The 27,296-nt window shown below is 36.9% G+C and overlaps 1 protein-coding gene across 2 annotated transcripts in view; it reads left to right on the top strand.

Annotated features, from left to right (window-relative positions):
• The window catches only part of GRM8 (glutamate metabotropic receptor 8), a 731,836-nt gene that overhangs the window by 386,948 nt on the left and 317,592 nt on the right, over positions 1-27,296 (top strand). The gene's annotated exons all lie outside the window — the stretch shown is intronic.

The following is a 27,296-nucleotide window of genomic DNA, read 5'->3' as shown; positions in this document are numbered from 1 at the left end:
CTATCAGTTTTATTATTAACTTTAACCAACCTTCTATCCTAAATAAAATCATTTTTAAAAATGAATGCTAATTATGTAAAGATCATTTTGGGAATAGATACAAGCCATGCATTTGTTTCTTATGTTTATATTTAATAAATAGAGGATATGGGTTTCTTGCATTTTAATCTGTGGTGCAGTGGGAAAAAACGCCAGAATAGGAATTTGGTTTTTGATGTGTGTCTGGTCCTGGCTTTGCCATGCTGGGCCCTTGAGAGTATGGACTCAGCAATGTATAGAGCTCTGCCTCCCTTTATGAACTAAACTACTATGGCCCTTTTCTTATTCTACTCTTTTTTATTTTTTCCTTCCTCCTTTCTTTTTCTCCCCCCTCCCTTCTTTCTTTCTCTGAATAGCACATTTATGCTTTTGATATTTTTGATTAATAAGTAATTGGGAAGTCAAATGTCCTGGTGTTGATGTTGAAAAAGTATGATCTCTTATTGAATTTATGAATATCAAATATGTAAAAATGAGCCTATTCAACCTCAGGACTATAGAGGTCTATGCTTATCAGAAAATTTATTATAGAAAATTTTTGTCATTTTCTTTGAAGAAGATACTTTTCTCCCATTAGACTATATATTTCAGTAACCAAAATTTTCCTTCTGTAGTCCGAATAGACTAATACAGCAAGTGACTTAACCATTTGCCTCTTCATCAGAGTGGGGATAATAATCATACCTAAAATCACAAGATTATTGTGAGGACTAAAAGAGGTACGTACATAAGGGCTTGGAAATATAAAGAAAGGAAGAAAGGAATTTGAGTAATAATATTGTAAATTATAAAATTTAAATATAAATTAATTGTAAATTATAAAAATCATTGTACAGATTTTTATATGATTGCAAAATGGATCGGGTTCTATAGACCTGATCCTGTGGATCAGAGTGTCCCAGAATGCTTGTTAAAAATATGGGTTCCTGTACTAGACCTAAAGACCCCATACTAGACCTAAAGAATTAGAATCTCTCTGAGGGGGCCCAGGAATCCAGAGTTCCAGGTGATCTTCTGTACGCTGAAATTTAGGGACACTACCTCAAAGGCAGGATATGTTAATCAATGTCTCAAGGTGTTGTTCTACAAATGCTTAATGTCAGGAACTCAGATTAAAAGAACTGATGTCAGTAGATGTCAGTAGACAAGGAGAAGATGAACAGAAGTCATATTCTGAAAGCTGCTCTCAGAGTCTGCTTTTGTGCATATGCACGTGACTACTTTAGATATACCACAAAGGACAGTGGTTGAGTGCTGGTTATAAAATTAATTTACATAATATAGCAAGATTACTATGTAATTCTACAAATTGCATCCCCATTTAAATATCACTTGTTTGATCAATAATATATGAGACAAGAAAATGAACTGAAAGAAGTTACTGCTCATGATTCTTTATCTGTGCTGTCTTGAATAAATAACTAGCAGGTGAAGTTGACTTTTGGTAGGTACACGTAACAGCTGAACAGAAGAAAAACATCAGTACCGTTCGCTCCCTGGCTCAGAGAAATATTGACTTCTTTTTTAGTGATGCTGAGTCTCATCTAAATGATTAAATCTTTAAAAAGAATACCCAGCAAGTGGTAATTACAATGCCTAATCCACCTCCTCACATCTTCATGCAAGACAATATTTACTCTGGGTTATGCGTTTGCCAGAACAATCATAGCCCCGCGTTAGCTGGTGGGTGTTCAGTTGTCTCTTTGCCATGCATTTTTGCAAGATGTTGTGAAGACCAAACTGAAACTCAGAAGCTTTGTCAATGGTTAAAAATGTCTCACTAGGAATGCATTAGCATTTTCACTTGGATTTCAATTTGACTTCTATTTTTATTCCAATTAATTTTAGCTCCCTTCTCTCTCCCTTCCTTTACTAATGTACCCAATCTCACCAGCCATATGTGATAGTGAGCTTTGTTATTTTCTAGCCCCATTTAGTTTATATAATGGATGTATTCTTTATTGAACGCCTACTCTTTATCAGGCACTGTGCTAGTTACTGAAGTCCACAGCTGCCAAAATTGACACTAACAAAATAGGAGGAGGGCTGATATTCTGAACAGTACGTGGAGCGTATTTGTTGTGAACTTGACAGGGTTATGTCAAGCGTTATATGTTATGGACAGTTATCTTCTTTTATAACATATCTGTAAGTCTCAGTATGGTTTTTGTCATCCTTGAGCAACTGTTTGCAAATTAAATGCTTTTATTTTTCTCTTTCAAGTCGCCCATACATTTTTCATAATTGTATTAGTTTCCCATTGCTGCTATAACAAATAACCACCATTAGTAACTTAAAACAACACAAAAGCATTATCTTAGAGTTCTGGAGGTCAGAAGTCTGAAATCAGTCTCACTGGGCTGAAACTAAGGTGTTAGCAGGGCTGCATTTCTTTTTGGAGGCTTCAAGGGAGAATCTAGTTTGTTTCTTTTTTTCTTTTTTCTTTTGCCTTTTCCTACTTCTTATAGGCTGCTTTCATTCCTTCATTCATGGCCTCCTTGTGTCTTCAAAGCTAGCAATGACCAATCAATTCTTTCTCATGGTCCCATCTGTTATGTCACCCCCAAATTCATATGTTGAAGACCTAGTCTCCAATTTGACTGCATATAGGGATAGAGCCTCTAAGGAAACAATTAAGGTTAAATGAGGTTGTAAGGGTAGGGCCTTGATCTGGTAGGATTAGTGTACCCATGAGAAAAAACATCAGAGAACTTGCTTCCTCCCCCCTCTTTCTTTCTTTCCCTCTCAATCTCTCTCTACTCGCATGCAAGGAGGAAAGGCCATGTGAGTACACAGCAAGAAACTGGCTATCTGCAACCCAAAGAGAGAGCTCTCATCAGACATCAGCCCTGCTGGCACCTTGATCTTGAACTTCAGCCTCCAGAACTGTTATTTAAGCCACCCAGACTGGGGTATTCTGTTATGGTAGCCTGAGTAGACTAATACACCATCTCTCTTGTTCTGGTTCTTCTGCCTCCCTCTTCCCCACTTATGGACACTTGTGATTATATGAGGTCCACCCAGATAATCCAGGGTAATGTCCTGTTTAAAACTCAGCTGATTAGCAATTTTAATTCCATCTTTGACTTAATTTTCCTATGTTGTAACATATTCACAGGTTCTGGGGAGTGGAGTATGGACATATTTGGGGGGACCATTATTCTTACAATATGTACTTTACTTTCAGCCTCAATCTATCTCTCTGCTTTCAGAGGTTAAGTGTTATTTACTAAGTCTCTTTCCTTTTTTTGTATTGTTTTGGGTGGGTGTGCCTCTTTTCAGCCATTTTTGACTTAGACATCATCTGCTTCCAGGGTCAGACAGATAGTTAATAAAGGCCCATCCTGGTTTTCGTAACCTATAACCTCTTAAACATCTTTTTGATGACTCTCATCTTCATTTCTCCTTCTGGTATCATTCTGTATAAGGCTGTCCTGTGCCTTTGTATCCTCCCCTTGCCATTTAGAAACTTTTGTCCTATTCAGAGAGTATTCTTTTCTCGATTTCATTTCATACAGGCAGATAAAACTATATTTAGACTTTTCCCCTTCAAATTATTGTGCTCTTTCATCTTAGCAATAAATCACAAAGATTAAACAATTTGCTGGCCATACCTAAATTTTTCTGTCAATGTAGGTGTGTGAACTTCCTTTTTATAGTAATTATCTTATTCATTTCCCCCAGCAACATTTCTTTTTAAACTAAAGGTCACACTTTATTCATTTTTCTTTGGTTTTACATGGTATCCATTTTCTGTCCTGGGCTCTACATTAAATTTAGTTAATATGTCCTTCTCTAGATGGTAACAGTTTCTCAGACTTCACTTATTTTTGATGACCTTGACAATTTGATGAATTCTGGTAAGGCATTTTGGAGAGTGTCCTTCAATTTAGGTTTGCCTGATGTTTTCTTATGATTAAGTTGGGGTTATGGGTTTTTGAGAGTGAGACCATGGAGGTTAAGTGCCATTCCCATCATCACTAGAATCAGTTATTTTTCTGAAGGGCTCTGGTTATTTTCATTGTAGAATGAAATTTGAAGCCAAGTTCTGGGTATTAGGGGGTGCCCATTGCTACCAGGGTGTTGTTCTAACTTTCTCAGTCAGTGGACAGAGCTTGGAAACATATGGATAGATGCTAATCTCTGTACACACATCTATCTATAATTATTTCTATATCTACCCATCTGCATCTATATTAAACTGAACATAAGGTTATATTGATGTCTCAAACTCTAATCTATCACCACATGGATCATTCGAGGCTCCTCTTCTTGCTTATCTATAACTTTCTACTCCCACAGTGAGCTCCCACCTTCTGTTACCCATGTATAACAATTTCAGAATTGTTAACCTGTACCCCATGAAAAACAACTTTATCAACTAGAATACAGTGTTTAGGTACTATTCCTTTTTTCTTTGGTAATTTTCAAAGTTACTTTGGTTGCCACCATTTAACCCCACACCCTGAGTTCAGGTTATATATTTGTAATACAATTAGATTCTCTTGTCATGGTCTGTATTCCGTACTGGGATCTCCTGACCTCCTAATTTTTTTTTTTTAATTCATACATTAAGGTTTACTCTTTGTGCTATAAAGTTCTGTGGGTTTTGAGAAATGAATAGTGTCATATGTCAATCACCTCAATATCATACACAACAGTTTCACAAAATATCTCCTGTGTTTTGTTTATTCAACCTTCTCCAAACCACTGGCAACCACTGATTGTCTTTTCCAAGTGTCATGTATATTGAGTCATTATAGTATATAGCCTTTTCAGACTAGCATTTTTCACTTAGCAATGTGCATTAAGATGCATCCATTTGTTGTGTGTACTGATAATTCATTTTTTTTTAATCTCTGAAGAGTATTCCATTGTGTGTATGTACTACCATTTGTTTATCCATTACCTTTTGAAAGACATCTTGGGTACTTCCAGTTTTTAGTGATTATGAATAAAGCTGCTATAAACATGCATTCATATATATGTTTTTACATACATAGTTTTCAAACCATCATGCTAAATCTAGCAATTGACAAATCATATGGTTAGATTATTTTTAGCATTGTAATAAAGCACAAAACTGTCTTCCAAAGTGATTTTGCCATTTTGTGTTTCCACCAGTAATGAATGAGAGTTTCTTTTGCTTCATATCCTTGCCAGCAATTGATATTGTAAGTTTTCTTGGATTTTAGCCATTCTAATAAATAGGTTGTAGTATCTCATTGTTGTCTTCCTTAGCAGCATCTGAAATATGTGCTAAGCAGCTATAAAAGGCCAAAAGAAGAGAAGGAAACTAAAAATGGGTTGTAGTGATGATGTTTATGCTTTTAACATGGATGATTAGTTTGGGGATAATCAAGATTTCCATATTATATTATTTATTCAACTTATTTTCCAGGCCTGGACTCATTTAGGGAGTTACATTTGGGAAAGTGGGAGCTACTTTAAATCATACTAATTTGGAGATTTACTTTGTTACACATGTGTATATATATATGTATATACATGTGTGTATATATCTATATTTCTCTCTATATATATTTATATAATATATATCTAATTATATTTTATATATATATAATATCTTCAGTCACTTATTAGGTTGGGCAAAGAAGGACATAAGGATCTAAGTGGTTACCTGTGGTAGATTAAAGATGTCTGTACATGTTTTGCTATTCCTATTATTGAGAAGTGGAGTTTAAATTCATTCCCCTTGAATTTGGAGTGGCTGTAGTGACCTGTTTAATCAATAAATGCAGTGGAACTAACATTCTGGGAATTCTGAGGCTAAGTCAGAAGAAGCCTTATACTTTCTGTCCAGGGCTCTTGGGACATTTCTTCATTGGGAACCTTAGCCTGCTAAGTAAGATGCCTGACTATTCTGAGACCACCACCACATTGGAGAGGCCACATGTAGATGCTTCAGTCCACTGTCCAGCTCAGCCCACTCTTCTAATCATTTCCTCCAAGATTCCAGAAATGTAAATGACGCTGGCTTGGCCTCTCTGGAGCAGCCCAGCCAGCAGCTGAATACTGCACAGTGACTTCTGTCTACGTCTCATGGCACAGAAGAATTGCTCGGACAGGTCCTTCCTGTTTTCTCAACCCATAAAAGTATAATAGATGATAAAATAATTGTGGTAAGCCATGAAATTTTGGGGGTAGTTTGTTATGTAGCAAGAAATGACCAGAATAGTACCCAATGGCTTTCTGGGTCTGGAAGTGAACCATATAGTACACATTAAGGCTCATTCTATGAGATTTTACAGCAGTCACAACAGCGATGCTGCACTGTTCTATTATACAAAATAAAGGACTTCATTTGCAGGCACTGCCAATGCCTTTAATCTTCACATACACAGCTACTTACCCAAAATGAAATATATCTTCTTTATTAAATTTTCAGATCTTCCTGATAGGAGCTAGAGTAATCTAACAAATATTGATTATATAAACAGAAGCTCTAATCTCATGGGCTCTGATCTCATCTGTGACATAAAATTAGTGTATACTTTCCACTATGAGAATGAAAGTTTGGTGAAAAACTATAATCTTCCCTTCAAAAATGAGTTGCCCTGTATTCCCTTTCATTTATATTAAAAATACACAGAAAACTCTTCCCCCCCCCCTCTGGAAATGTATTCATTAACAAGTCATTCTGTGATATGTAGTATTTGGAAAATTTTCATAGTGAAAAACTGTGTGGCCAAAATTTCATTTTTAAATAAAGAAGCTCAAAGGCTTAGATATTGATACAACACAAGTGTCTCTTTGAGACACATGATTACAATAACACAATAATGGAAAAGAAAAATACACTTAAAAATTGTACTAAATTCTCCTCCAAGAAGAAATGAAAATATTGGCTAATTAAAATATTAAAGAAATTAGGTACTATGAAAGTAACTTACTAAAATACTCCAGTACAAGAGGAAGGAAAAATAATAGGATCCAGTTAGTTTTTAACGAAAAGGCAATAGAAATAATTCTAATTATGATAACGAATTGTGGATGCCTGCAGTTTACCTCTCTATTCTAGGAAATTAAAAGATTTGCTTAGAAAATTTGATAGTATAAGTAAGAGTATAGCAGAAATGTGTAACCAACTTAAGGCTAGGGGAAATTTTTTTTTTTTTAAAGATTTTATTTATTTATTTGACAGAGAGAGACACAGTGCGAGAGGGAACACAAGCAGGGGGAGTGGGAGAGGGAGAAGCAGGCTTCCCGCGGAGCAGGGAGCCCGATGCGGGGCTCGATCCCAGGACCCTGGGATCATGACCTGAGCCAAAGGCAGATGCTTAACGACTGAGCCATCCAGGTGCCCCTAGGGGAAATTTTTTAAGAGCAGATGCTAATTCACATAAAATAACAAATTTTGATTACTTCTTAGGCTTGACTTTCATCACAGCAGATCCCAGATGGATGCTTGATTGGTTAATATAGTTTGATTTATTATACATAGTGGAAAAAATAAAATTGCATTTTAAAGATTTTATTTTTATTTGAGAGAGAGAGAGAGCATGAGTGTAAGCAGGGGAGGGAGAGGGACAAGCAGACTCTGTGCTAAGCCTGGAGCCCTATCCAGGGCTCGATCTCACAACCTCCAAGATCATGACCTGAGCCAAAATCCAGAGTCAGACACTCAACCAACTGAGCCACCCAGGTGCCCCTAAATTACTTTTAAAAGAATTTCCTACTCATACAGATATTTCCATTTATCAGACTTCTTGAAGTAGTTGGTATCTCTAGAAAGCTCAGTGTTGGGCTGATTGTCTGATGTAAGAATCTGAACAGTAAATATGTACATTAAGCAAAGGAAAGTCTGTCTCTGGATTCTTATGCATAGGCTATGGTTCATGAGAAAATGATCCTGTGCATAATTCAATTAAGACTGTTTGAGCTTCTTGTTAGGGTTATTTGATGTCAGAGGGCACTTTAGGTAAGCTGGAACAGTTTTACCCTTAGTCCTTAGCCAAACTGTGAAATGGACAAAGTGTGCTTTTAGCCCAATTAGCTTTCCCAGTGGTTCTCTTGTACTTCCCTACCAAGAGTATCTACTATCTCTATGATTTCCAGGTTACCCTTTTCTCCTCCAGAATTTATAATTCTCAGTATCATGTTTTGTCAGCTAATGAAAAAATCATGCCTAAGTGTAAATGTACTCAATGCTTTTTATCCTTTAGCTGTATTTGCATCATCGAGAAGAGGAGACTATTTTAATATCTGGATTTTTGAGTCAGAGTTTAAATCTCAGTGGTTCCGTTTACCTAGAGCAGTTCTTATCAATATTCATATGCATATACATTACCTGGAAATTTTATTAAAATGCTGTTTCTCATTCAGTCCTCTGGGGTTGGGCCTGAGATTCTGCTTTTCCAACAAGTTCATGGGTGGTGCTATTCCATGGACCATGGTTTAAGTAGCAAAAACCTGGAGCGTGTTACCTGCCTGTTTCCTTACCTATCAATTGAAAATAATGCCAACCTCATACGGTTATTGCAGGTGTCATATGAGTTTCTTTATGCAATGTGCCTGATCCAGTTCCCTGGCCAAGAATCATGCAGTATACTGGGGTGGTGGGAGTAGTGTTAGTACTGTGATGTTAATAAGAGTTTTAATAATATATCGGAGAATTTCAAACTGAAGGCCTTGGAAATAATTTTCAGATGTAGACACTTACTTGGATACCAAACACATCTTCGGAGGCAGCCCGCCCAAACCACCTGCATCTAGGGCTTTCCCTGAGGGACAGAGCAACACCTGGGTAGCCCCTCAGTTCTCCAATAACTCAAGACCACAGATTCCTCTGAGAGTCCATGTCTTAGGCTCTGTGGTCCAGTCAATACAAAATATGGACTGAGTTAACATTTTCTCTCATGACCCGACTTAGATGTTTTGAGTGGAGATTTCAGAAGGGGGAGACATGGGAGAGGGTTTTTGTTTTATTTTGTTTGTTAGTATCTACAGGTCAGGAGGTCTCTTCTTTGAATATCTAAGGAAAGAAAGACTCAAGTGCAATATTACAATGCCTCTCAGCATTAATAAAATTGTATGTGGGAAACAGAAGTACAGCATGATGTTCATCTCACCTTTATCTCTAGGGATCTCTAAGAACTTGAAATGGAGCAGTTTCTTTCCCCTTGGTAAGAGATAGTGGCTGGGGAAGGTTCCAAACCACTTCTTTAATGTCTTTGGTTGCTTCCATTACTCTGTAATTCCAGGAAACTCTTATAAGTGCAGAAAAACTGGAGTTTCAGTACCTCAATGCTGAGTAAGCAGAGGAGAGAAACAAAAGAAGAGAGGTGATATTACCAATACTTGGCTGTGTCACTGGAGTCTTACTGCCCATACTTTATTGGCTGATTTTTCAGAAAACATTTTTTTCCCCTTGGGCCTTTTCTTTTTTTCAAGATGCTATTTCTAAAAGGTCAGTTATCTGGCATATCACTACTACCACATATTAAAATGCACAATGCATCAAATTAGAATAAGAATTGCTCCCACAATTCACTCAGCACATATTTTTAATGATATTATTTTTAAGATTGTCTGTTTAAGGGCACCGGTAGTATTCATGGTTGAGCAGCTATCAAAGTTTTCCCTTCTGCAACAATGGTTATCTTTCATAATCCATTTGAAATAGCCTTCACGGTCCCTTTAACTTTAAGAGGATATGGTTTCCTTCTTGGATTTTTTTTTTTTTAAAGGAAGCACTACAAGTCTTTGATTTTCTGCAGTACTGCTTGAAAGATGAAGATGTCAAGATGGATGACAGCTAATGAACTGAATGCTCAATAGTCCATCACCTTGGTTTTTCCTGAAACCATTTCTTGTCCTTGCTTGGTAAATTGAAATCACTTGACTTTGTTGCAATACCTGACAGGAGTGAAATCCCCCAAATACCCAGACAGGAGTAAATTCTTTTAACATCACAAATCTTTTGCTGTCTGGGGCTATTAGGCCAGTGGGTTAAGGTATAGAAAAGAGAAGACCATGGTCATGTTCCATCTGGTACTTGCTGGCTCCCTTCACTCTGATAGAAGTGCACAAGGACCATAGATCCTCTTACTTTGCCACTCGAAGAGGGGATGAGGTGAGAACTGTGCATAGATCAGCATAAATGAATCTCCATTCTTAGAAGACTAGATCAGACACGAAGTCTACTTATGATTGGCCAGTCATATCATTTTGGTGTATAAAGTGTCTGTCTAGTTTTCATGTTCATTTAAATAGTTGTTCATGTCAGGGTGCATTTGAATGATAAAGTGGCATACACCCTATATTGTTTTCTAAGCTGGTGAAATAATCCACATAAATAGAACAATTAAGTAGTACCAATTGATTTCTTTTTATTGTGACATCTTGGCATAAACTGTATTAAAGGAAATAACATTAATCAAGGTTTTGAGATACCTCATGTGACATCAGCCTTAGGTATAAATTACAAAGAATCATTGTTTGTTATTCACAGTCTATAATATTCCTTAAATACCAACCTTTATTAGTACTGAATATAAGGCCTTTCTGGATATGTCTATACAGTGTTATAGCAACTAAATGAAGACTATAATGATCATTAAACAGGTCTTTGGGTTATAATCTTAATGTCGTAACAGTAATAATGCCTTAAATTTGATTGGCACTTCCCAGTTTTGCAAAATGTTTTTGTTAATATAGCCCAGATAAAATATGGAGAGGTTACAGCGTCATTGCCCAAATTTACAGATAAGAAAATTGAAGCTCAGAGAAGTTAGCTGACTTGTTTGAAAAAACATGACATTAGTAAGTGTCAGACCTAGGATGTCATTAATTTAACGTCATTTATTGAGTGTCTATATTACTCACTATACACAAGCCCTCAGGAAGAGAAAAATTAAATAATTACACAAATGTATAGTCACACATGCTGACAAACGTTTCAAAGGAAAAGTAAAGCATGCTTTGAAAGAAAATGAGAGCCCAATTATGTGACTGAGGAAAGACTAAATTTAAGGAGTGACATGTGTGTGGTCTGTGTCATGTGATTGAGGAGGAGCTAATGGATGCTCAGTCTGAGGAGGGGGCTGGCCAGGGTTTGAGATTGGAGAAGAAGCCAGCAGGCAGCATGACATGTGGGCCATGTCATGGACTTTTAATTTCACTGTAAGTTACACAGGAAGTATGGGAAGGCCATGATCAAATTTGAATCAGGTATTCTGCTTCAGAGTTTAAGGGATGTTTACATCGTACAACATCTTTCTTTTGGTAATGCCCCCTTGGAATTCTTATTTTCTTGTGTTTATTTATTTACCTATTGCTTACACTATTTTTCTCATATACAATCAATATATAAGAGTTTGATCTGTTGGCTGTCATAACTGGTGGCTTGTGCATTTTTTAAAAAAAACTTTTGCAGGGACATAATTCTGGCTAGGAAATTAATAAATGGCTCTAGGAAGACAGTTTCATTCTCTGTGAGCTTCAGTAATGTGGAATTCAGCTGAGATTTTGATATAATTTCTTCATTATATTAAACAAGTGGTTGTACAGTGCTTTGGCTCCAAATGGAATAAGTTGACCAAAGAAGGAATATTTTGAAAGCTATGGGATGATGCCCTTGAGTGCCTGTCAGCTTTTTCTTTTGCCTCCAGTCTCATGTGAGTCTTAGTAGCCTGCATTTAGATGTTGAACAAATATTCCTGCCTTGAATATGGCCCAATCCTTTTAGAAATGAGTTTATGTGTGTGTTTTAAAGCAGAGAAATGCACTGTGTTCACTTTGAAGTTGTTTGCTTTAAAGCAACCAAGTTTCTGCTCTTTGAATTAATTTCCTAAAGTTTTTGAGAGACATTTAGGACACAGAGATGGGATCATCCACCAAATTTTTTTTTTCCTGAGGGAATCTGTCTCCGTGCCAATGGCATTTTGAGACCAGTACTTACAAATAACCTGGGACCAAAATCCATAATAAATCTAAATGTTTAGAAAACTTGATGTTTTCAAGGAAATTAAATAGAGTTTTTGAAGATATAAATATTCAGTTTAATTCCAACAATAATTTATCATGACAAACATTTTTTATGTTTATGAAACATAATGTGCCAGTGATAACAAGTTCTTAGGCACTTAGAACTTGGCTAATAAATTTTTATTGTATTCCCTGAGTCTTAACTTTATCCTGGAATATTTCACCAGAATCAGCAAGAGGAGCAATTTAAATTGGTATCTAGGAGGTTTTATATTTTCCAGTTTTATTGAATAATCATTGACACATATCACTGTGTAAGTTTAAAGCATACAGCATGATGGTTTGATTTACATTTACTATGAAATGATAACCACAAGAGGTTTAGCTAACATCCATCTTCTCATATAGATACAAAAAAGGAAAAGAAAGAAGAAAAAAGGAAAACAAAATTTCTCTTTGTGATGAGAACACATAGGATTTACTCTCTTTAACTTTCCTGTATATGTATAGTATAACAGTGTTAGCTATAATCCTCATTCTGTATATTATATTCCCAGTACTTATTTATCTACAAACTGGAAGTTTGTATCTTTTGATAACCTTCCTCCATTTCCATCTACCCCCACCCTTTGCCTCTGGTAACCACAAGTCTGATCTCTTTTTTCATGAGTTTGATTTTTTTTTTTTTTTTTTACAATTCCACATATAAATGAGATTAGATCATACAGTATTTGTCTTTCTCTGTCTGACTTATTTTACTTCGTGTGATTCCTTCAAGGTCTATCCATGTTTTTGCAAATGGTAGAATTTCCTTATTTTTTTATGGCTGAGTAATATTCCATTGTATTCATATACTACAACTTCATTATCCATTCATCCATTGATCGACGCTTATGTTGTTTCCATGTTTTAACTCTTGTAAATAATGTTTCTGTGAACATGGGGTACAGATATCTATTCAAATTAGTGTTTTTGTTTCCTTTGGATATCTTATCAGGAGTGGAATTGCTGGATTATATGGTGGTTCTATTTTTAATTTTTTGAGGATCCTGGATACTATATTTTCCACAGTGGCTGTACCAACTTATAATCCTACCAACAGTGCCCAAGGGTCCCCTTTTCTCCACATCCATTCCAGCATTTGTTATCTCTTATCTTTTTGATGATTGTAACAGGTGTGAGGTGATATGTCATTGTGGCTTTAATTTGCATTTCCCTATTGATTAGTGATATTGAGCATCTTTTCATGTACCTGTTGGCCTTTCATATATCTTCTCTGGAGAAATGTCTAATCATGTTATTTGCCCATTTTTTAAATAGGGTTATTTGGTATTTTGCTATTGAATAGATGAGTTCTTTGTATATTTTGGATCTTAACCCCTTATCAGATAAATTGTTTGTAAATATTTGCTTTCATTCTGTAGGGTTTTTTTTTCACTTTTTTATTGTTTTTTGTTTTGTTTGTTTTGCTGTGCAGAAACTTTTTAGTTTGATGTAGTCCCACTTGTTTATTTTTTATTTTATTGCTTTAGGTTTAGGTGTCATACCTAAAAAATCATTACCAGTACTCAGGTCAAGGAGCTTTATTCCTGTGTTTTCTTTTAGGAGTTTCATAGTTTCAGCTTCTTATATTTAAGTCTTCAACTGTGAGACTTAATTTTGATTGAATTTTTGTGAGGGGTATAAGATATGGGTCCAATTTTATTCTTTTACATGTGAATATCCAATTACCCCAGCATGATTTATTGAAGAGACTGTCTTTTCTCCACTGATTATTCTTGGCTCTCTTGTGAAATATTAGTTGGCAGCATATACTTGGATTTATTTCTGGGCTCTTGATTCTGTTCCATTGGTCTATTTGTCTGTTTTATGCCCAGATAATACTGTTTTGATGACTATAACATCAAAATAGCATCTCTTGAAATCAGGAAGTGTGATGCCTCCTGCTTCTTTCTCAGGATTTCTTTGGCTATTCAGGATCTTTTGTGGTTCCATATAATTTTATGAGTGTTTTTTCCTACTTCTATAAAAAATGCCATTGGAATCTTGATAGGGATTGCATTGAACTTATATTTGGCTTTTGGTAGTATTGACATTTTAACAATATTTATTCTACTAGTCCATGAACATGAGATACCTATTTATATGTATCTTCTTCAATTTCTTTCATTAATTTATTGTAGTTTTTAGTATAGATATCTTTTACCTCCTCAGTTAAACTTATTTCTGCATATTTCTATGTATTTTATTATTTTTGATGCCCTTGTAAATGGGATTAATTTCTTTTTTTTTCCAGAAATTTTGTTGTTTATAGAAATGCTAAATTTTGTATGTTAATTTTGTATCCTGCAACTTTGCTGAATTCCTTGATTAGATCTAACAGTTTTTTGGTTCAGTCCATTGGATTTTCTACATATAAAATTATGTCATCTACAAATAAGTACAACTTCACTTCATCCTTTCCAATTCTTATTTTCTTTTTCTCCTGCCTGATTGCTCTAGCTCGGACTCCCAGTACTATATTAAATAGAAGTGGTAAGAATGGGTACCTTTGTCTTCTTCCTGATCTTAGAGGAAAAGCTTTCAACCTTTCACCATTAAGTATGATGTTACCTTTGGGCTTGTCAAAAATGACTTTTATTATGTTGAGATACGTTTCTTCTATGCTTAATTTGTTTGGAGTTTTTTTCACAAATGGATGTTAAAAGGTGGTCTTTACTTCTAAAGAGAAGTGGTCTGTAGGAATTATACTTCATTTTTCTTACTGGCTTGTTCTTTTACTAAACATACCTTGAGTAGATCTAATATATAAATAATTTAATAATAAGCAGCACTATGGAGGCATTCATTTTCCTTTTACTTGAAACATCAATAGTTTCATATATTTAAAGGATAACTTGAACTTTTGTAGGGAAATGTGCAACACACTAAAAGTAATTTTAATTTTCTCAGTATTATAATTCTGTTTCTTTTGGTGCTTCCCTCTTATGCTTGTGAACAATAATCATTTTAAAAATCATCATAATATGTGTGTTGCAAAATAGTTTGAAGCTGTTAAGGTTATGATTTCAATGTTTTAAAAATTAAGCTCCAGTAATTAATTCTGTGAAAGCCTTGTCCATTCAGGGTTTTTATCTGATCATACTACATTATCTTTAGGACAGTTGAATGAGCAATTCTCCTTGTGACTTCTTTCTGAAGGTCATCTTTTGTTTGTTTGTTTGAACCACTTAGGACCATAGATTTCCCTTCATGTTTAGCAGAGAAGACAAAGTAAACCAGTAAATGAAAAATATCATATGTACTTAAATATAATCCTCACAAGTTTTTTATTTTTATTTCTCTTTCAAGAGAATTTTTCTTGGCATCACACTGTAAGGGAGACACTTTCTTGCTCAGGGCGAGCTCTCTTTGGCTAGACTGATCCCATTAGCCTACACACAGCTATATTTACCCAATTGGTAGTCAGTACCCATCTACTGCCCCTCTTGAAATCCATCTTAAAAACTCTTATTTAGATTGGATATGAGGATATGATCTAAGTTTATTCTTTTTTATTTCCCTTTGCTCCAGGGGTACCTGGGTGGTTCTGATGGTTAAATGTCTGCCTTTGGCTCTGTTCGCAATCTTTAGGTTCTATATCTGCCTTTGGCTCTGTTCGCAATCTCTAGGTTCTGGGATCAAGCCCTGCATGGGGCTCCCTGTTCAGTGGGGAGTCTGCTTCTCCCTCCACCCCTCCACTGCTACCCACCCTGCCCCTGCTCACGCTCTCTCTCTCTCTCTCTCAAATGAATAAATGAAATCTTTAAAAAAAAAAAAGTTTTCCTAGGTCATGGAAATATAGGTGGGGTTGGGAATTGGACAATGAGTATGTACAGATCACTCAAATCAAGAACCATTTTGCTAACATTTATGTAGATGTGCCTATGTTGGCCATTCCTGATTCTGGCTCTTACCATTCGTAAGACAGTCTGATCTCAGAACATTTCCTCTCCTTCAGGCACAGCATAGGGACTTGTAAGCAGTCCCTTCTGCCTAAAGGCAACCTAAGGCATAATGTCTCACAATGTGGCCAGTGAACCCTTGCATCAGAATTCCCTGGCCTGCTTTTGAAAGTATTCCCTGGCCACCTCCTAGATGGAATGAAGCAGAATCTCAAGTGTTGTAGGACTGGTGATCTGGATTTTTCCTATATATCCCAAAGTGGTTCTTAGGCACACCAAAGTTTGATGACCATTGTTATGGACTGAATATTTATGTCATAACCCATAGCCATAAACCCCAGCGTGATGGTGTTAGGAGGTGAGGTTATTTGGGAGGTAATTAGGTTAGACAAGTTCATGAGGGTCGAACCCCCATAATGGGATCTGCACCCTTATAAGACACCTAGACACCAGAGCTTCTTCTCACTGTCATGTGAGGATTCAACAAAAAGACAGCCATCTGCAAATCAGGAAGAGGGTCCTCACCAGAGCTAGACTATGCTGGCACCCTGTATCTAACTTCCCAGGCTTCAGAACTGTGAGAAATGTCTGTTGTTTAAGCCCCCCAGTCTATAATATTTTGTAATAGTAGCCCAAGCAAGCTAAGACAACCAGTGTCCTAGGGGAAATTCCCTATATCTGGACATACAAATAGCTTTATCCTTTAGGATGAGAATGAAGATTTGGAGTACAAAGAATGATTGCTCAGAGATGACTTTTTGCATATAGTGGTTGTGTCCGTTTTTCTATGGTGGCAGCTGCTGTCTGTTATCAGGTGTCTTCATACACTTCCTTCATCGCCTCGCAGACCGCTCCTTTCACTGGCTGCACGTGGTGCCGAAGAGTTTTCAAAGCACATCTCTGGTGTTAGATTTAAGTTCCTAAATGTTTCCTGATTCCTAATCTGCCTTTGACCAGCCAAGAGACTGATTGTGTAAGACTCCTTATGTTTCTGCAGAATTAGCTGAATTTACTTTACCATTAAATTTGAGAATATCATGTGACTTCCCAGTACACATTAAAATTAACAACATTCCTTTCGTCTTCAGCATAAAATCATGGCATGCATTTTTTGAGATCCTGCAAAATTCATGAACTGTCGTTGAATTTTCTGAAATTAATGCAGCATGTTAACAAATGGCAGTAAATATGATTTATGGGGTGATACAGCGATTCAACATATGCCATAGCTTTTAATTTTTGGTTATTACCGTTAGCCAGGGAATCACTACAAAATGCTTGAGAACAGGAACTGAGAGAAGAAGGTTTTCTATAAAATGAAAGTACCAAAAGTGCATATTTTTTCCTAAGTTTTTTGGGAAGCATAGTTGTGTGGTTTCGAAAATTCAAAGTCCACAGCCACTTTCACATCCCGTCTTATAATAAAGGTTTCATATTGAATAGCTTGTTAGTTAATATTAGGGTTATATCTAATTACATAACATGTAAGTAAATCTAGGTTATAAAGTGAAAAATGTAGGCAAAACTGTTATTTACATGTAAGTAAAGAAAAAACAGCTTGCTATTTCCACTGAGGTTTATAATGTTTAGCTGTATATACAGTTATGTTTCTTTTTGCTTTAACTGAATAGAGATTGAGTTTAGAGACTGAATATACAAACAGTTTAAGAATGACCTAAATAAATCCAAGGAAAGTGCATTCATTACAAATTATTAAGATAAGTGGAAAACGTTTGGATGCCTCTTCCTAGCTTTATGAGGTTGATAAGCTATGGCAATCATCTCTTCCAATGTGTACCATCTTCATCACAGAACAAAGGTCTGAGTGGACCAGGGATCTGATCCACTCACTATGGCAATTTTGAGGAAGACAGAATGGCATGTGTACCAGCTTCTGGACAAAAGAGGCAACGATCTGGGTTCTAGTCATGACTGTGTCCCAAACTTCAGGTTCCCCAGGCTTTGGGCACAGAGGAGGTACACAACAAATGCTTGAATGTAAATTTGTGCAGCTATGCAAATCTGCACTTACTGAGATGGTTTTCTCATCTGCAAAGGAAAATACAACATCTATTCTACTAAAATTCCAGAGATGTAGACTCTCAAAATGAAATAGAAAATAAGTTCAACTGTCCAAATATATAATACTCAAATAATACTTATTTTATCTATGAACATTTCATTCGAGGGTAACAGTTGCAGAGTTTTGAATTTTTAAGTCAGTGTTTATAAGCTGTCATTTAAAGGTACAAATTCATAGTTTGTTTTTGGCAGAGTTCTATTTTCCTAGGTCCTGTGTATTTAAGTGCACTTCTAAGAGCATAGCCTTTTTGCAATCTCTTCAAGCCATTTGTGGCAGTAAATCTGGATTTGAAATCTGGTAATCTGCCACTTACTTATTAGCTGGTTAATTCTGGACAAGTCGTTTAATATCTCTAAACCTTAGGTTTCCTATTTATTAGTCAGGTGTAATAATAGTAATAGTAATAAGGAAAATAGTAACACCTCATTGAACTATCATACATTTACATTTTACAGAATGTGGGTCGTCCCACGTTCTGCTGTTTTTAAACTACTGTCCTGAGGAAAAAGAGGTTCTTTGAGAGGGTTCTGTGGTAGAGAAGTTTCTATGAATCTTTATTCCTAATGCTCATTCGCTGACTTTGCAGTCTTCTTTAATTTAGCTACATACGGGTTAGGGAGGAGGGATCCAAAATAATGGGACTGCTAAGAGTTGATGAAGGCTGAAGTATTTCAAAATATTCCTCAGTCACTAACCAAGAAAGTAAGGAAAATAATAAAACATTTTGTTCTGGCTATGGGGCCAAATAAACGTCTCCTAACTCCTCAGCCATTATGACAGGACACACTGAGCTATAGGGTGGATGCAAAAAGACAATTAAGGTGAGGGACTAGTTGAACGGCCCTCCTGGAAGGCTGCTGACTAATGGATCATTATAGCCCATGTGTGTGAGTTTCCAGTTGTGTGTGACAGAGCTGTATCCTGTTTCTTCCTACTTTTTCATTGTATTTGGATCCCATGTTTTAGATGAAGCTTAAGAAGACATTCTCACTGAATTTGCACATGAGGGGAATGGCAAACTCAGGGCCAAGATATGGTTGTTTGTTCAAATCTCATATTTTTTAGGTTAAGGCTTAAGCTGCTGTACTCTGAAATACAAGTAGTTTTATTTTAAGCAAATGAAGAGTAAATTGCAAGTGTAACTTGTGTTCACACTCCATTTATAAGAACATGGTTACACCGCTCTACCTCTAAACTATCCCGTACGGTAGCAGGGCCATATGAGGCTAGTGAACTCTTGGAATGTGGCTGGTCTGAACTAAGATGTGTTCTGAGTGTAACATACACACTGACTTCCAGAACTTAGAATGAAAAAAAGGCTGCCTGGTTGGGAGGAGCAAGATGGCGGAGGAGTAGGAGACCTAAATTTCATCTGGCCCCAGGAATTCAGCTAGATAGGTATCAAACCATTCTGAACACCTACAAACTCAACAGGAGATCGAAGAAAAGAATAGCAGCAACTCTCCAAACAGAAAAGCGGCCACTTTGTGGAAGGTGGGATGTGCGGAGAAGTGAATCCAAGGCGATATTCAGGAAGAAAGACCTCGAGGGGAGGGAGCCTCCATCAGCCGGCTACCGGCAAGTGGTAGGGCCACAGAGCACAAAATGGGAACTTGTAGAAGTCTGCTCCGCTGAGGGACATTGCTCCAGTGGCTAAGCAGGGGGTGGACCTTCGCTGGGACAGTGTGGTCTCAGGACCCTCGGGGTAACAGGAAGACCAGGGGTGCCTGAGTGTGGCAGAGCTCCCAGGTATTGGAGCAGGGAAGCCGGCTTCTTCTAAAACTGTTCCAAAAAATAGAAATGGAAGGAAAACTTCTAAACTCATTTTATGAGGCCAGCATTACCTTGATCCCAAAACCAGACAGAGACCCCTCAAAAAGGAGAATTACAGACCACTATCCCTGATGAACATGGATACAAAAATTCTCACCAAAATACTAGCTAGTAGGATCCAACAGTACATTAAAAGGATTATTCACCATGACCAAGTGGGATTTATTCCTGGGCTGCAAGGTTGGTTCAACATCCACAAATCAATCAGTGTGATACAATACATTAATAAAAGAAAGAACAAGAACCATATGATCCTCTCAATAGATGCAGAAAAAGCATTTGACAAAGTACAGCATCCTTTCTTGATCAAAACTCTTCAGAGTATAGGGATAGAGGGTACATGCCTCAATATTATAAAAGCCATCTATGAAAAACCCACAGCGAATATCATTCTCAGTGGGGAAAAACTGAGAGCCTTCCCCCTAAGGTCAGGAACACGGCAGGGATGTCCACTATCACCACTGCTATTCAACATAGTACCAGAATTCCTAGCCACAGCAATCAGACAACAAAAAGAAATAAAAGGCATCCGAATTGGCAAAGAAGTCACACTCTCCCTCTTTGCAGATGATATGATCCTTTATGTGGAAAACCCAAAAGACTCCACCCCAAAACTGCTAGAACTCATACAGGAATTCAGTAAAGTGGCAGGATATAGAATCAATGCACAGAAATCAGTGGCATTCCTATACACCAACAACAAGATAGAAGAAAGAGAAATTAAGGAGTCGATCCCATTTACAATTGCACCCAAACCATAAGATACCTAGGAATAAATCTAACCAAAGAGGCAAAGAATCTGTACTCAGAAAACTATAAAATACTCATGAAAGAAATTGAGGAAGACACAAAGAAATGGAAAAACGTTCCATGCTCATGGATTGGAAGAACAAATATTGTGAAGATGTGAATGCTACCTAGAGCAATCTACACATTCAATGCAATCCCCATCAAAATACCATCCACTTTTTTCAAAAAAATGGAACAAATAATCCTAAAATTTGTATGGAACCAGAAAAGACCCCAAATAGCCAGAGGAATGTTAAAATAGAAAAGCAAAGCTGGTGGCATCACAATCCGGACTTCAAGCTCTATTACAAAGCTGTCATCATCAAGACAGTGTGGTACTGGCACAAAAACAGACACATAGACCAATGGAACAGAATAGAGAGCCCAGAAATGGACCCTCAACTCTATGGTCAACTAGTCTTCGACAAAGCAGGAAAGAATGTCCAATGGAAAAAAAGACAGTCTCTTCAACAAATGGTGTTGAGACAATTGGACAGCCACATGCAGAAGAATGAAACTGGACCATTTCCTTACACCACACACAAAAATAAACTCAAAATGGATGAAAGACCTAAATGTGAGACAGGAATCCATCAAAATCCTAGAGGAGAACAGAGGCAGCAACCTCTTCGACCTCAGCCGCAGCAACTTCTTCCTAGAAACATTGCCAAAGGCAAGGGAAGCAAGGGCAAAAATGAAGTATTGGGACTTCATCAAGATAAAAACCTTTTGCACAGCAAAGAGTCAACAAAACCAAAAGATAAGCAACAGAATGGGAGAAGATATTTGCAAATGACATATCAGATAAAGGGCTAGTATCTATAAAGAAATCTATAAAGAACTTATCAAACTCCACACCCAAAGAACAGATAATCCAATCAAGAAATGGGCAGAAGACATGAACAGACATTTCTGCAAAGAAGACATCCAAATGGCCAACAGACACATGAAAAAGTGCTCAATATCGCTCAGCATCAGGAAAATCCAAATCAAAACGTCAATGAGATACCACCTCACAGCAGTCAGAATGGCTAAAATTAACAAGTCAGGAAACACAGATGTTGGTGAGGATGCGGAGAAAGGGGAACCCTCCTACACTGTTGGTGGGAATGCAGGCTGGTGCAGCCACTCTGGAAAACAGTATGGAGGTTCCTCAAAAAGATGAAAATAGAGCTACCGTATGACCCAGCAATTACACTACTGGGTATTTACCCCAAGGATACAAATGTAGTGATCCAAAGGGGTACGTACACCCCAATGTTCATAGGAGCAATGTCCACAATAGCCAAACTATGGAAAGAGCCAAGATGTCCATCGACAGATGAATGGATAAAGAAGATGTGGTGTATATATATATATAATGGAATATTATGCAGCCATCAAAAGGAACAAAACCTTGCCATTTGCAACGACGTGGATGGATCTAGAGGGCATTATGCTAAGTGAAATAAGTCAATCAGAGAAAGACATGTATCATATGATCTCACTGATATGAGGAATTCTTAATCTCAGGAAACGAACTGAGGGTTGGTGGAGTGGTGGTGCGTGGGAGGGATGGGGTGGCTGGGTGATAGACATCGGGGAGGGTATGTGCTATGGTGAGCACTGTGAATTGTGTAAGACTGATGAATCACAGACGTGTACCTCTGAAACAAATAATACATTATATGTTAAAAAAAAAAAGAAAGATAGTAGGAAGGGAAAAATGAAGGGGAGGAAATCGGAGGGGGAGACGAACCATGAGAGACTATGGACTCTGAGAAACAAACTGAGGGTTCTAGAGGGGAAGGGGGTGGGAGGATGGGTTAGCCTGGTGATGGGTATTAAAGAGGGCACGTACTGCATGGAGCACTGGGTGTTATACACAAACAATGAATCATGGAACACTACATCAAAAACTAATGATGTAATGTATGGTGATTAACATAATACAATAAAATAAAATTAAAAAAATAAAATAAAATAAAGGAAAAAAGGCTGTGTGATATCTCATTAATACTTTTTATATTAATTGCATGTTAAAACAATACTTTAGATATATTGGGCTACATAAAACATGTTATTCAAATGAATTTTACCTCCTTTTACTCCATTTAATGTGGCTACTAAAAATCTAAATCACATTTATGGTCCTCATTATATTTCTATTGGGCAGTGTTGTATTTAGTTGACACCAGAGACTTAGACGCCTTCTTCCAGGGAGAGTGCCTAGTTACAAATAAGCGCTCTGACATTGAGAAGAAGGGGAACAGAAGAGGAGCGGGAAAGGGGACTGAGAAAAGCACTCAGAAAGGTCCGTGATAAGTCAGGTAAGTGTGGCATTGCTGCGGCTGAGTACAGATGTCGAGTAAGAGCACTCTGCAATGTTGAGGCTACTGCGTGGCCCGAGAGTGGAGGACCAAGAAGTTGTGTGGGTTTTTTTGTTTGTTTGTTTTAATCGAACAGCTAGAGAGTTCTTGGTGTCCTTGATAAGAGCAGTTTCAATAGACTGATGGGGCCTGAAGTCAGCCAACAGTGGATTGAGAAGCAGGAGGGAAGAGATGAAGTGGGATCAGCGAGAGGAGATAATTCTTACAAAAAATTTTCCTGTGACATACTGACATCATGAATCTCTTGATATGTCCTGAGAAGGACACAATATCTTTCTGTGGTATTTTGCTAAAAATGCAAGAATTTTTCAAATTGTAATGTGAGAAAATATCAGACAAACCCAAACCGAAGGATATTCTACAAAATAACTTACTAATTCTCTTTAAAAGTGTTAAGGTCATAGGAGAGTAAGGAGAAATAACTAGTTGTGGGGTGGGATCCCAGATTGGATCCTGGAACAGAAAAATGCCATTCGTGGAAAAACTGGTGAAACTTATATAAAGTCTATAGTTTAATAGTGTTGCACCAATAATAATTTCCTGGTTGTGATCACTGGGCCATGGTTACACAATGTACTTAACATTAAGGGAGACTAGGTGGAGGGTACATGGGACTCTGTACCCTTTCTGCAACTTTTCTGTAGATCTAAAATTAGTTCAGAAAAAAATTTTTTAAAGTTTTTCTCTGAACAGAAGGGATGGGGAAAGAATCAGAGGCCAAGGAGAATTAAAAATTAGCAATAGTAGTGAAAATGATTGATATTTTCTAAGAGCTTACCATGCTCTGAGCACAGTGCTAAGTGCTTTGTGGAAAATCTTCATTCAGTGTTCATGACTATACTATGGATAGTTTTTACAGATAAGGAGAAAGAAACATGACTGAGGTTGAATATGATCATATAGCAGCGAGTGGCAGAGCTGGGATTGGGAGCTGATTTCGTAAGCCACTGCATTATATATTCTCTACAAAATCAGAGTGAATTAGGTGTATTTGAATGCGTCAGGGATAGATGCTGTTAGATGAGGAGAAATAGAAAAGGCAAGAAAAAGAAGGAATATAAAATAGAGGCTGAAATCAAGAATGTGGGTGGAATATAGACTTGGACCTTGAGGAGTCTGTGGTAATAATAGGGGAAGCATAAAGAATAATTAGAAAGGGAGTAAATGTGTAGGTTATATTGGCCGGAGATTGTGAAAGTTCTTGTCGGGTGGTCTTTAATTTCTTGGTGAAGTAGGAGCTGAGGCTAGCAGCCAATAGTCAGGTCAGAGATGGCAGGGTTGGAAATTGGAAATAGTGGAAAATTTTTAAAAGAGCCAGTGGAGGTAAAAGGGGAGACTGCTGGTAAAGACACATGCGGGATGGCCAGGGTGTGCTGAGAATGAGCCTGTGAGACCACACACCTAGGGGTCCACCTCCTCTGCAGAGGTCCGACTTTGTACAGCATGTTCTGTAGTCCATGCTGTGGACTGTTGCATTTATCCAAGACTGAGTTTCTGCCAGGTGGGTGTCACAAAAATAACTAATCAAGGAAGAGAAACATGTCAAGAAAGAGTAGAATGGATAGACTCAAATCTGACTAATGGGAATGAGGTGAAGATGGGAGAGGGCTGGGAGGGAGAATTTAGAGCTATCAACATATTGTTTCAGTTTGCATTTTTCTGATAACTAGTCAGTGGTGAATGGCTTTCATATATTTATTGGCTCTTTTTATTTCTTTTTGCATATCATCTGTAACCCTACTTTTTTTCTAATAGTAATTTTGTTTTTACTATTATGTAAGAACAATTTATGTTTTAAGAATATAATGTAGTTATTCGGGGCGCCTGGGTGGCTCAGTTGGTTAAGCGACTGCCTTCGGCTCAGGTCATGATCCCGGAGTCCCGGGATCGGGTCCCGCATCAGGCTCCCTGCTTGGCAGGGAGTCTGCTTCTCCCTCTGACCCTCCTCCCTCTCATGCTCTCTGTCTCTCATTCTCTCTCTCTCAAATAAATAAATAAAATCTTAAAAAAAAAAAGAATATAATGTAGTTATTCAACCAACGAATATATTTCTTTCAATTTTGTGGCTTATATTTTTATTTTATTCTTATAGGATCTTTTTGAACCTATAGATCCATGCTGTCCAAAATAGCAGTCATTAGCTATAAATGACTATTAAATTTAAATAGAACTTGAATTTAAATTAATTAAAATAAAACATTCAATCCTGCAGTCTCACTAGTTAAACTTTTAGTGTCCTGCAACTATATGTGGCTAGTAGGTACTGTGTTGGACAGTGTAACTATGGAACATTTCCATCAACCCTAAAAGTTATATTGGATGGCACTGCTATAGATTTTTTTAATTGGAAAAGCCATTGCTGCTTTCCTGATTGATGTCTGCCTTTGGAGTAATACTTGGAAAAATCTTTTCTATCCTCCGATATAATATAAACGTTGACTTTTATTTTTGTCTAGTATTTCTATAGTTAAAAGAATTTACATTGTTCATGTATCTGGAATACATATTATTGTATTGTATGAGCTAAGGTCTAACCAATATTTTCTTCAAATTTTTGACTACGAATCCCAATAAAGTTAAATGAAGTTGAAATGACATCTTTATCATTGAATGAATACTTAAATATTTGTAGTTTATTTATTGGATCTCTATTACATTACATTGATTTGTCTGTCAGAATCAATTTCACATCAGTGAATATTTATCAAGGAGATTAATATGATTAAGACTAAGACATGATTCATAGTTTAACAGGGAGGTAGTTGACAGAATAAACATTTATAACACTATGTGAGTTTATTCATAGGAATAGGAAAGAAAACCCAGTATAGTTTCAAAGGCTGTTAAAGTGGGCTATGTGTTTGGGAAGGTGGGAGGAGATTAGGGTGAATACGAAGTGATGTGATGTGTGGGTGAATAGGAAGGAGGAGGAGCGGGGCGGCGGGGAGAAGGCGGTGAAGTATGGGGCAACTAAATTGTGAAGTATTTTGGGTGTGACACTAGCTTGTTAGCCATCCTAAGGTTTGTTCCCTAGGAGGATAGATCTCCTGGTTGTTCAATTCAGGATCAATTACTGGGTGGGTGGCCACAGAAGCAAGGGAGCTTCCTCACACAGCTACTCTAGTTAGAATTCTGCTGAGAGCTGAAGAGGGCCTGAACTAAGGCATTAGCAGTGGTGCAGATTAGAGAGACTTTTAGAAGGTTGAGGTGGCAGGAGTTGGTCATAATTGGATGTGGAGGGAATCAGTGATTGAGTGGTATTCCAAGATATACCTGTAGACTAGAGTAAAGCATGCCTCAGGTTCTGCCAAAAATGAACCAGTTTCCTGACATGACGAAGCCGAATAGTAGGCAATATGCCATTCACCTTATTACTGTCATTTCCTTGTCAGACTTCTCAATAACTGGATATGATTTCCTTCAATTTGAATATAATTGGAATTTAGCTTATAAGAGTATCTTAATGCTGGAGAAAAATTTACTTACTTTGGCTCATGATAGTGCCAAAATTAATTCTGATAGGAGTTATGAAAATTACCAACTTTTAAAATTTTGAATGACTGAGAGAATCTTTCACAGAATTTATTTGAGGCAGACTGAATAAACTGAGAAGAATGGAATTTTTATAGTTGAAAGATTTGACATTTGATATTTTCCATTGTCACTAAGGGCCTAAAAGTTAGTTTAATGACAACAAGCAAGAAAAGATTATCTTTTTAGCCTTCAATTATATCTTCTGGTTTTTCTTCCTAGAAAATATTTAACAAAACAGTTGATGTTATTCACTTAAAGAAGATAATCAAACCCTAAGTCAGCAACACAGAAATCTAAATTTAGATTTAACTGGTTTTAGGACATGCTTACACTAAGTATCCTAAGTTACGTCTCTTAAGATTTGTGAAAGGAAAATATCTGGAAGCCAATTCTATTGTTTTTTGGCTGAGAATAAGACATTTCTGTTAATAATTACATTTGACATTTGACTAATATATTTTCTGTCAAGAAACTTAAAATGTCATAGTTTTTGAGAACTGATGGTTACCAGAGGGGAGGCGGCTTGGGGATGGGTGAAATCGGTGATGGGGATTAAGGAGTGCACTTGTCCTGATGAGCACTGGGTGATGGAATTAAAATAAAAACTTAGAAAAAAAGTCACAGTTTTCTTAGAACATTCTTCTCTATTTACCATCCTTTTTTTTTTTTCTGATTGGAAAAATAAATTTTTTTCTTCAGGATTTTTTGTTTCATTTCATCATTGCTGCTATTTCCCAGACAGAATTAAAGACCATG

Source organism: Mirounga leonina, unplaced genomic scaffold, assembly GCF_011800145.1.
Source record: "Mirounga leonina isolate KUSES-001 unplaced genomic scaffold, KU_Mleo_1.0 Mir_174, whole genome shotgun sequence".
NCBI lineage: Eukaryota > Metazoa > Chordata > Mammalia > Carnivora > Phocidae > Mirounga > Mirounga leonina.
This window is presented reverse-complemented; position numbering and strand designations above follow the sequence as displayed.